This window comes from Cetorhinus maximus, chromosome 23 (genome assembly GCF_964194155.1).
Source record: "Cetorhinus maximus chromosome 23, sCetMax3.hap1.1, whole genome shotgun sequence".
NCBI lineage: Eukaryota > Metazoa > Chordata > Chondrichthyes > Lamniformes > Cetorhinidae > Cetorhinus > Cetorhinus maximus.
In genome coordinates this window covers 51,888,826-51,899,974 of record NC_135901.1, presented here as the reverse complement: position 1 = coordinate 51,899,974, position 11,149 = coordinate 51,888,826, and the positions used below count along the sequence as shown (strand labels likewise).

General features: G+C 43.3%; 1 non-coding gene across 1 annotated transcript; it reads left to right on the top strand.

Moving 5' to 3' along the window:
- The first annotated feature begins 10,274 nt into the window (after positions 1 to 10,274).
- trnat-ugu (transfer RNA threonine (anticodon UGU)) lies at positions 10,275 to 10,348 on the top strand. The gene has a single exon. It is a non-coding gene; the product is annotated as a tRNA-Thr (tRNA).
- Positions 10,349 to 11,149: the final 801 nt, after the last annotated feature.

The following is an 11,149-nucleotide window of genomic DNA, read 5'->3' as shown; positions in this document are numbered from 1 at the left end:
TCCCCAGATTTAAGGAAGCATGTATTGGCATTGCAGGCAGTTCAAAAGAGATTCACTAGGCTGATTCCTGGGATGAAGGGGTTGACTAATCAAGAACTGTGAAGCAGGTGACGACTTTATTCGTTAGAGTTTAGCAGACTGAGGGGTAATCTTATTGAAACGTGCAAGATTCTGAGGAGGTTGACAGAGTGGATGTTGAGAAGATGTATCAACTAATGGGGGAACTTCCAACTAGAGGACATAATTACAGAATCAGGGGCACTCATTTAAAACTGAGATGCGAAGGAATTTCTTCTCCCAGAGGGTAGTGAATGTTTGGAATTCTCTACCCAAGAGAGTTGTGGAGGGTATCTCACTGAGAGTATTTAAAGAGGAAGTAGATATATTTTTGAAATATCGGGGATTGAGGGCTATGAAGAGCTGGCAGGAAAGAGGAGTTAAGGCCTGGGGCAGAGTAACAATGATCTTATTGAATAGTGGGGCAGGCTTGCGGGGCCGAATGGCCGACTCCTGCTCCAATTTATAATGTTCTTATATTCTTATGAAACGTGTCTCTGGTGAAAGAGATCTGAAACAAAAATAAAAGGCACAGGTGGCATAGATAAGCCGGGTTGTGAGGCTTGTGAGCAGCTTTCTTGATTTTCTAGCGGTCAGGATTCAGCGCTTTCACTGCTGTGGTCCAGGTTTAATTCCCAGTCAGGGAATGGAGATTTACTGATCCGCGTGCAAACTGTTAAAATGAGTCTGAGCTGTTTCTTGATTAAAAACAGAAGACGCTCGTCTCTGCCAGAATCAGTGGAGTGAGAGCTGGAGTTCTTCCTCAGAGCTGGAAATGTCACCCGTGCAACAGGTCGAGAACAAACATAGAGGTGAAGATAGGGAATGAGAGAAGGTCTGTGATAGGTTGCAAAGCCCTAACCAGAGAGATATTGCTGCAAGGCAAAATATAGCGGAAATAAGGGAAGCTTTATTGTTTACACCGACACAAATACCTCCCAGATCAGGTTCCATAACTTGTGTTAAGTGGGAAGAAAACTTCTCCCTGAATCTTCCAATTTTTAGCTGCACCGCCTTCCAAACATTGCAAACTCCTCCTGCATCTTCCATCCTGATATTTTTCTCTGTGAAATTTGAAACTAATGTGAATAAAGTTTCTGATGGTAAAAATATGTTCATGCCCTTGGGGAACTGAACCACATTGACACACACAGAGGAACAAACACAGACATATACACCGAGAGTGACAAAGGGCAAGGGATTTTCTCGAAGGAGAGACGAACAGCCAGAAATCAAGCCTGACACCAACCTGGTTCCGTTTTTGTTCCATTTCTCGCTGCAACTTTTGCGAATGTTTGCAGACGAATAGAAATTAGAGAATGCTGGAGGTTTTAGATGATTTTTATTCAACTTATTCGGTCAATTAATTGTGCAGGTACACTGTAAAATTCAGGAATGATAAGAAGCGTAATTGGCAGGATTCCAGCCTACCTGTGGAGATCCCAATGCATTCAAAACCCGTCGCCTGAACCACTCGGTCACAAATACAAGCCCCAGATTTGCATTAATGATTTTTGTATAAACTCATAGACGGCTACATCAGACGGCCATTCAGCATGTCGTTCACATGCTGACCCTCTGGAAGGTCGACTCAACGACAGCAATTCCACACCCCGCCTTTTCCCCACAGCAACTGGTATTTATATTGTCTCTCCTCGTTTTTCCTATCAAAATAAAACACCGCACACTCTGCTGGGTTTAATGTGAGCTGGTCTCTGTTGGTCCAAATGGGGCTGATCCCAAAAGGTAGATCACCTGAACGTTTGGCAGTGGTGGAATTGGCCTCTGTCAAGACTGGAGCCTTAATCCAGCGCCTTAAACCGCTCGGCCACACTACCACGTTGTATATGGTTGCTCCTAATTTCCTTCATTGGTATTATCATCGAAATAGAACAGAAGCAAAGGAGCAGGAACATGTCATTGGGAAACTCGAACCAGCTCCACCAGTTAATCAGATCATCCTGCACTTTGTAACATAAAGAAATCATCTGCACTATTAACTTCATTATTTCAATGTTTCACTATTTCAAAGTTTCAAATTATGTGTTTTTTTCCTGTCGTGACTGTGCGTGTTTGCTCAATGAAATGTTGGTAAAAGGTATCGACTGAGGAAAATGAGGAGATGATTGGTCAGAATAGACATTTGTTTTCTGAAAATTCGATTAGATATCAACTATTTGTAAAATTTGAATAATTGTTAAAGAATTCAGAATCCAACCCTTCATCTCAATGAGTCAGGGAATCTTTATTAATTTTCACACACTGAGCATGGACACGGCAGCAGCTCCTGCACCTCTTTCAATATTGTTTCTCTTAACTCAGAGTTTTCAAAAGGGAATTGGACAATGACTTGAAAGGGAGAAAAAAAATCAGGGTTATGGAAAGAGACAAAGTAATTGAGATTAACTCGAAAGCTCTTTGTGGAAAACTGACATCGATACTATGGACCTCTTGTAGAGCTGTGCCTTTTGATGATGACATTATTGGATCAGTCTGTCTCCCAACATTCCCAAAGAGAGCAGCCGAATTCAATTTCTTCAAAATAAAGACTCAAAATGTTGCTGCATGACGTCACCGCTTAACATTTTAGTGAGGGCAATTGAGCTTTTCTCCTGTCCCCTGTTTCTACAGGGCAGTGGTTATCATGTTTAGCTAATATGTGAAAAGTTGCCTCGTTCTATACTGGCCAGAACCACCATTAAAACTTGCAGATTGAAGTTTGTTGAAGACAGCAGGATGTGGTCATGTGCCTTGGTCACTGTTTATCCTTCAACCAAGATTATAAGATCTGCGCATTGTCAAGTCCCTGGCTTTGGGTGTTTGTCAAGCAGTGATTGGCTGCCGTATTCCCTGCATTAAAACAACAACTCTCCTTCAATAAAAGCAAAATACTGGAAATCTGAAATAAAAACATAAAATGCAGGTAGGACTCAGCAGGTCTGAGAGTGTCTGTGGAAAGCGAAACTGCTGAGTTTCTCCAGTATTTTCTGTTTTTATTTCAAAAAGTGCTTAATTGGCTTCAAAGTGGTTTCAGACATCCGCTGGTCAGGAAAAGCGCTGTATAAATGCAAGTCTGCCTTTCCTTAACTATCCTTGACTCCCAATCCTGTGGTTACTGACCCCCGTCAGTGGGAACAGTCTCTCCTTATCTACAACATCCAGCCGCCCGTCCGCACTGCCCCCAGCCACATCATTTTGAACAGCTCCATGAATTCTCCACTTAAACTTCTTTGCTCTAAACAGAACAATCCCGGTGTCTATAATTTCTCCACAAAACTGAATTTCCTCATCTCTGAACATGATGCAAGGCGGGGGTTTGAGATGAGATTTTGGAAAATATTGTAAGTTGGCAGGTGGGAAAATGGAGAAGGAACCAGAACAGAAAACCCAGTCTCCAGCTTTGCGAATTTTTAGAAACTCTTTGGGAACCGGAATCAGGGGAGAATGAAAGGTGGACAATTCGACTGACCAGAGACAGTCAAGGCACCTTTCCCTTCTTTAAGACGCTGGAACATTGACTCTGATGTTATCAGTGAAATTAACTGATTTGAGACATTGAATTGATTCTCGTTACTGCACATCAGGAACTCAAACCTAATATCGGCTTCGGGACAATCAGAATACTTGGTAACAGACAAGACAGCGAAAGATTCGAAGGAAGGCGGCACCGGTTGTAGGAGAGCTGGTTCCCGGTGACATGGATGTGTCTGCATTGGGTGGGATCAGTCTGTTTCCATTTATCCACAATGAATGTCCCACCCTTTATTTTGGACGAGTAAAACTGCTAGAGACAATTGTCATTCCGGTAGCAGCAATCTGAAGCTTTAACTCACTGATACCCTGGTTTGCTGCTGTATCAGTCTCTGTGGCGCAATTGGTCAGCGCGTTCGGCTGTTAACCGAAAGGTTGGTGGTTACAGACCACGCAGGGGCAAAGCTTTCATTGTTTTCTCCCCATCAGCATTGATTATCACACAGTTCCGGGCTGTCATTGGGTACTTGTGCTGAAACGAAAGACCCCCAAAATGTTGCCAGTTCCACTGTTAACCAGTGAGCTCCCAGGTAAGTGGCATTTTCGAATATTAATTTCAAATATAACGAGAAAACAATTAAACCTATCATGTACCGATACCTAGCCCATTGGAAATTTATGAAGTTATTGGATAGAAACAAACTCATCAATTATTCTCTCTTCCTCAGCTCCACAGTGAGTGAGACAGGGAAAAGCAGAAAGCAGCAATATTCCGGCCCCGCACTCTCCAATCACCCGCTGCCAGCAGAAAGCGGCGACTGCAGCTTCAATAAGCGGGTTACTGCCCATCTCTGGGACGCGAGATACTCCAACCCGGGCCAAACCTCCCAATACACCGAGCACAGACTCAGGAAAACGCAGGTAGATTATAGCCCCGTCACTTAAACCTCCGAGCAGCATTTACAGAATACCCGAGTGAGTGAGTCACAAATAAAAGTCACACAAACTTTCTAAATCGTTTCACTGTAAAATCCCTTCACTTTATTGAAAAGTTAACTGTTGTGAATCTGAAAATGAGCACCATGGGATTTGTGTTACCGAGTGACATTTTTCCATTGTTTGTCCGTCAGGTTTGCAATTCAATTTGTGTTGGATATTGAAGCGATTCTGATTTCAAAATGAGGTCACAAAGCAGCTAAACATTAAATCCAGAAAGAAATCCTGAGGAAAATGGATCCCAATGTTTGGAAGGAGGTGCAGCTGAGAAGCGGAAGCTGTGAATGGTGTTATTGATGAATGAATGAAAAGCATTGGTTAAATGGATGGTTCTAAAATCCATTGGAGTCTCCGCAGGTAAATTCAAACCTTACCGAATGTTCTTCTTATTATTGCTGATTTCAACCAGGTGTCCACAGAACTCCCGGAACAATGGAAGAAAAAGCATCCAAAAATTCTCTTGATTTTTGGACTCTAAGGGAATGAAGGGCTATTGGGATCGGGTGGGAAATTGGTGCTGGGACTGGGGAACAGCCATGATCTTACTAAGTGACGGAGGAGGCTTGTGGGGCCTTATGAAGTATTTCTGCTGCTTTGCTCCTGTTCTATTTGAGTAGCAATACCAGCCAAGGTGATGGACACTAATAGTCTGAGTTCGGTAAAGTGGCTATAGGTGGTTGAATGTGTCACTCTTCACTGAGTGGTTAAAACGATGCTTTTAAAATCCACTGGGGTTTCCCCAGGAAAGTTCCAATCTTACCGACTGTGCTTCTTATTATTGTTGATTCCAACCAGGGGTCCACAGAACTCTCGGATCAATGGAAGAAAAAACATCCAATTTCTCCTGATTTTTGGACTCTAAGGGAATGAAGGGCGATCGGGATCGGGTGGGAAATTGGTGTTGAGGTTGGGGATCTGCCATGATCTTATTAAGTGACGGAGGAGGCTTGTGGGGCCTTATGACGTATTGTTGCTGCTTTGATTCTGTTCTGTTTCTGGAGCGATATCAGACAAAGCAATGGGCAGTAGCACCCTGAGCTCGGTAATTCAGCTGAGTTGTTGTAGGTGTTGGTTTAAGGTTTCACTATTTATTGAGGCGTGGTTCCTAATCCCACTGCTGCTAAATTGTCCTATTGGTCGAAAAGGTGCCAGCTCACAGTTAGAGCAGGTGTTTGCGGTGTATCACTTTAACAGGAAGAACAAGGAGACACAATAAAAATATAAATGGCTGTGGAGAAAATGTGGGGTTGTCGAATTAGCTAAATTCCTCTTCCATAATCTGGCATGGACAGTCTGGGCCGAATTTCCTCCTCCTCTGCTTTAGACATCTATAATTTTATACGAACAACACTAACCTATCCATAGGACCAGTCATCGTGGCCGAGTGGTTCAGGTAATGGAGTCCAGATCCAGTCAAAGTGAAGTGGAAGAGTATCGTGAGCTTGGTATCGCAGCTGTAGTGATTGTCAATGGTTTAATATCTTTTTCTTTATTGAGGCGTGGTTTCAAATCCCACTGCTGTTAGAATTGCCCTATCAGTCGAAAAAGTGCCAGCTCACAGTTAAAGCAGGTGTGTGCGGTCTTTCACTTTAACAGTAACACTGAGGAGAGACAATAAAAATATAAATGGCTGCAGAGAAAAGGCGGGATTGTTGAATGAGCTGAATTCCTCTTCCATGAGCTGGCACGGACACAATGAGCCGAATGTACTCCTTCTCTGCTGTGGCCGCCTATAATTTTATACCAACAAAATTAACCTGTGGATAGGGGCAGTCATCGTAGTCGAGTGGTTTAGGCGATGGAGTCCAAATCCATTTGGGTTTCCTGCTTTTCATTATTCCTGTTTTAAACTCTGTGTCTACAGAGTTAATTATCGGCTACATTGAATAAAATCCAACAAAACAAGCGGGCGTTTTCCTATTTCTGTTCGTTAACGAAACCTGCAGTGGAAATGGAGCAAAACTTGGTGTCATGCTTGCTTTCTGGGCGTTTGTCTCTCCTTAGAGACAAACCCTTGCCCTCTGTCAGTCTCGGTGTTTATCCCTGTGCGTGTGTTCCTTTGTGTGTGTCAAAGTGATTCAGTTTCCCGAGGAGGTGAACACATTTTTACCATCACAAACTTTATTCCCATTAGTTGTGCAGCTTCAGATGAAAATGTTACAGAGAAAATTATCAGGATGAAAGATGCAAGAGGAGTTTGCAATGTTTGGAAGGAGGTGCAGCTAAGAAGTGGAAGATGTGAATGTTGTTATTGATGATTGAGAGGAATGTATTGCAACCTTGGGGCTTGTGTAGTTCGATTACCTTCTACACTTTGACATTCAGGACAAGCTGAGGCTCCAGGTGGAAAGCAACAGTTATCTCCATGTATGTTCGGATATGGGATACATATGTTATGTATGCCCGGCTAGTTCAACTGGTAGATCAAAGGCTTTAAATCTCAGGGTTGTGGGCTCGCCGCACGTTGAGTGCAGCTTCTTTAAAACAAATAACCACCAACCTCTGTTCCTTTGAAACTGGCACACGACGGACATTCACCACTGATTCAAAGCACTTCCATGTCACATCTCTTTCTGTCTCACCTCCATCTCTCTCCGCCCTTCCAGGAGCTGTTTGACCACACGCAGTCAGTTAGTGCGAACGTAATACACAACGTGATCGGTTTACAGATAACAGGCTAAAGAGACACCAGGATCTTCCTGATTCCCCCAGGTACTGACTACAGGAATGTGCACAGTGCCGATTATGCACAGTCACACTCTCCTTCCAGTCTTGTCTACGTTGTTCAGCTTTGAAATTTCTCGTATTTTCGCACTGGATTTCAATGTGAAGAAAGCAGAGCTGCGATAAGCTTTTATTGTTCAGCAGATAGACTGCAAGAAGTTACATAACAGGCTGATGATAACAGTGCTCTTTGGTCGCGGTGAGCTCCAGTGAAGGAGTGTCACCATTAATGTGTGGTTCAATTAGTCTTGTGATTGGTTGATACATCAGGAGTGATATTTTTGTCAATGCAAACAGTAGGCACCAGAATTTGTCCTTCTCCCACCCATATTTTGCCTGGCGCCACCATCCCTGTGGTCAGTGCTTTGCAACCAGCCCTTCTCTGGTCCTTCTTTCACTCCGCTTCTGTCTTTGTCCCCGGCCTGTTCTAAGTGTGATATTTCCAGCTCTGAGGCGAAACTTCAACTGATTCTGGTGGAGCTGCTAAATGTTTTCAATCAATAAGTAATTAATGCTCATTTTGACAATTCCACAAGATCAATAAGACTGCATTCCCTGACCGGGAATCAAACCCGGGCTGCGGCGGTGAAAGCGCCGAATCCTGACCACTAGACCACCAGGTAAACTGGCAAACTCATTTCAGTTTGGTTTATTGACGCTGCTTTTATCCCTGTTTCCATTTTAACTGGAATGAATTCTTCAGTCAATTACAACAACGGTTTCTGTGAGCTGGAACATGAAATTGACAGTGAGGTGAAATATCCCCACAAGCTGCTCATTTGTAACTGTCAATTTCCTAAACCCACCAACCTGATCACTGCGGCTGTTGTGAAACTGACAAGGGAACACATGGCAGACATTCATCACTGAAAGTAACTGACACACTTCTAAACACTTTCATGTCGCATCTGTTTCTGCTTCTGTCCCTGCCTCGCCTCCAGCTCCCTCTGCCCGTCCAGCTACCAGGTCAATTAGCTGCTTGATGCAGACACAGTCAGTTCATGAACCCAAGCTTTCCCTGGAAAGCAGGGACAGAGAATGTGGGGCCCAAGGATTTTAGAAAGAAGGGGTTTGCAGATGACATGGTAAAGATAATCTGGGATCTCATCTTCCTGATTCTCCCAGACACTGATGACAGGAATGTGCAGAATGCCGATTATCCAGAGTCGCAGACTCCTTCCAGTCTTGTGCACGTAGTTGAGCTTTGAACCCACTCGCAAAAGTGGATTATAAAATGGCAGAATGAGTGTGAAAGAAGTGGTGTTGGGAAATATCAAATTATAGAAAGTTACAGCAAAGATAGAGGCCATTCGGCCCTGTGTGCGACTTTCAAAGAACTCCAAAGAAGAGTCACACGGAATTGAAACATTAACTCTATTTCTCTACCAGAAATATTGCCAGACATGCTGAATTTTTCCAGTATTTTCTGTTTTCACTTCAGATTTCCCGCATCCACAGTATTTTTCTTTTATCTCTGGGTTTCTAGCCCAGTGACAATGCCAATACGTCATCTCCTGAATGCTCTGATTTGATATGAACATGTTTTCCCGAAGGAATTGCTGTTAGTAGCGGACGAGTGTTGAGGGCGACGGTTTTGACATCCATCGGGGTTTCCCCAATGTTGGTTTGCTGACTGCGGTTCTCATTATTCCCGATGTTGACCAACAGAATTAGTTATCGGGTAAATAGAATCAAACAGAAACTTCCGTGCTTTCTTATTTCCATTCATCTGCAAGGATTTGCGAAATCTGCAGACGGAAATGGAGTAAAACTGAGCGAGTTTGGTGACATCCTTTCTTTCTGGGTGTTTGTCTCTCCTTAGGCCTCTGTCACTGTCGATGTTTATGTCTGTGAGTGTTCCGCTGTGTGTGTGTCAATGTGGTTCAGTTCCTCATTTTTAGCAATCCCCACTTTATTCACCTTACTTGTGTGGCTTCATATTAAAATCGTGCAGAGAAAATAAAAACCGGTTTAAAAGGTTCAAGAGGAATTTTCTTTCTGTATTTCTGAGTGGAGACTGTTCAGTTACTAAGTGTCCGTATGTTACAAAGCGGAGGGCGATTGAAATTTTCACTGAGCAACATTTAAACAGACACCGAGTCCTTGTGGTCGAGTGGTTAAGGCAATGAACACATCGAGAGAATGAATTTGTAAATACAAACAGTCCAAACTGATACCCCTCGGACATTAGGGACTGTATTTCTTCTCGAAGCTGTTCCACGTGTGATATTTGCAGCTCTGATGTGAAACTTCAACTCTCACTCCACTGATTCGGTCGGAGCTGTTGTGAGTTTCCGTTTTCAATCAATAAGTAAATCAGGCCTGTTTTAACAGTTTTTACCACATCAATAAACCTTCATTGCCTGGTCGGGAATCGAGTCCGGGCCACGGCGGTGAAAGGGCCGAATCCTTACCTCTGAACCACGAGGAAAGCTGTCTGTAACTCTTGCAACGTGCTTTATCTGGGCCACATTTGCCATTTTTCAGACACTTTCACCAGAGGTGTTTTTAAGGGGTAGCTGCAGTGAAGGATTGGCACCAATACAGTGTCGTTCAATTGGTCTGGTTCCAAATCCTGCTCAGGAATTTAAGAAAAACTTTGAGTTTGCTCAGTGTCTTGACTTCAAAAACGAGAATGTAAAAAAGTACATTCCCCCAAGCGTGTAATAAAATGTCGGAATGACTGGGAAGTGATGCTGGGAGACATAAAATTATAGACAGTTACAGCAAAGAAAGAGGCCATTCGGCCTGGCGCCATGCTTTCAAAGAGCAGTTGTGATTGATTGGTCAGGAGTGATATTTGTGTCAGTGTAAACAGTCGGCAGTAAAATCTCTCACATTGCCACGGCAGACATTCATCACTGAAAGCAACTGACACACGTCAAATTCTGCCGCTTTCATGTCGCATCTTTAACTTCCTGTTCTCCCTTTCAGGCATTTCCAGGTCTATCAAATATTATCCATGCAGAACGTTGTCCTGTTCCTCGTTCCACTAGGAGACTTACTGTGAGCTGGGTAGAGTAACTGGCTCCATAGCTCAGTGGTTTACAGCACTGGTCTTGTAAACCCGGGGTCGTGAATTCAATTCTCACTGGGGCCTGCGATTAACATTTATGAAATTTGGTAACAAGGTAACCTTTGAGCAGAGCACTGTAAAAAGATAAAAGCTGGAAATCCAAAACAAAAAAAAGAGTACCTGGAAAAACTCAGCAGGTCCGACAGCATCTGCGGAGAGTAACACAGTTAACGTTTCGAGTCCGTATGGCAACAAGATGGCAGATGGATTATAATGTAGGCAGGTGCGATTATGTTCACTTGGTTATAAAAATGAGAATAACAGCATGCTTTGAAAATGTGAGAAATTTGTAAGTGCTGATGTTCAAAGAAACTTGGGTGTGCTTGGACAAGCAATGTGGAAAGTTAGCATGCAGGATCAGCATGTTGGCCTTTATTGCAAGGGGATTAGAAAGCAAGAATAAAGAAGTCTTGGTGAGACGGCATCTGGAATCCCGTGTGCTGTTTTCATCTTCACATTTATAAAAGAATAAACTTGCATTGGGGACGGTGCAGGGAAGGTTCACTAAATTGGTCTCTGGAATGAGCTGGTTGTCCTAAGATGAAAGGCTTTTATTCTCTGGGGTTTAGAAGAATGAAAACCAATCTGATTGAAACCTGTAAAATTCTGAGAGGGCTTGATAGGGTAGACATAGGGATTGTTTCCGCTGGTCAGGGAGTCTAAAACACTGGGGCACAGTCTCAGGGTAAAGGGTCGATCATTTCGGGCTGAACTGAGGAGAAATTACTTCATCCAAAGGGTTGTGAATCTTTGAATTCTCTACCCAGAGGGTTGTGGATATTCCATCATTGAATACATTTAAGGCCGGGATGGACAGTTGTTTGG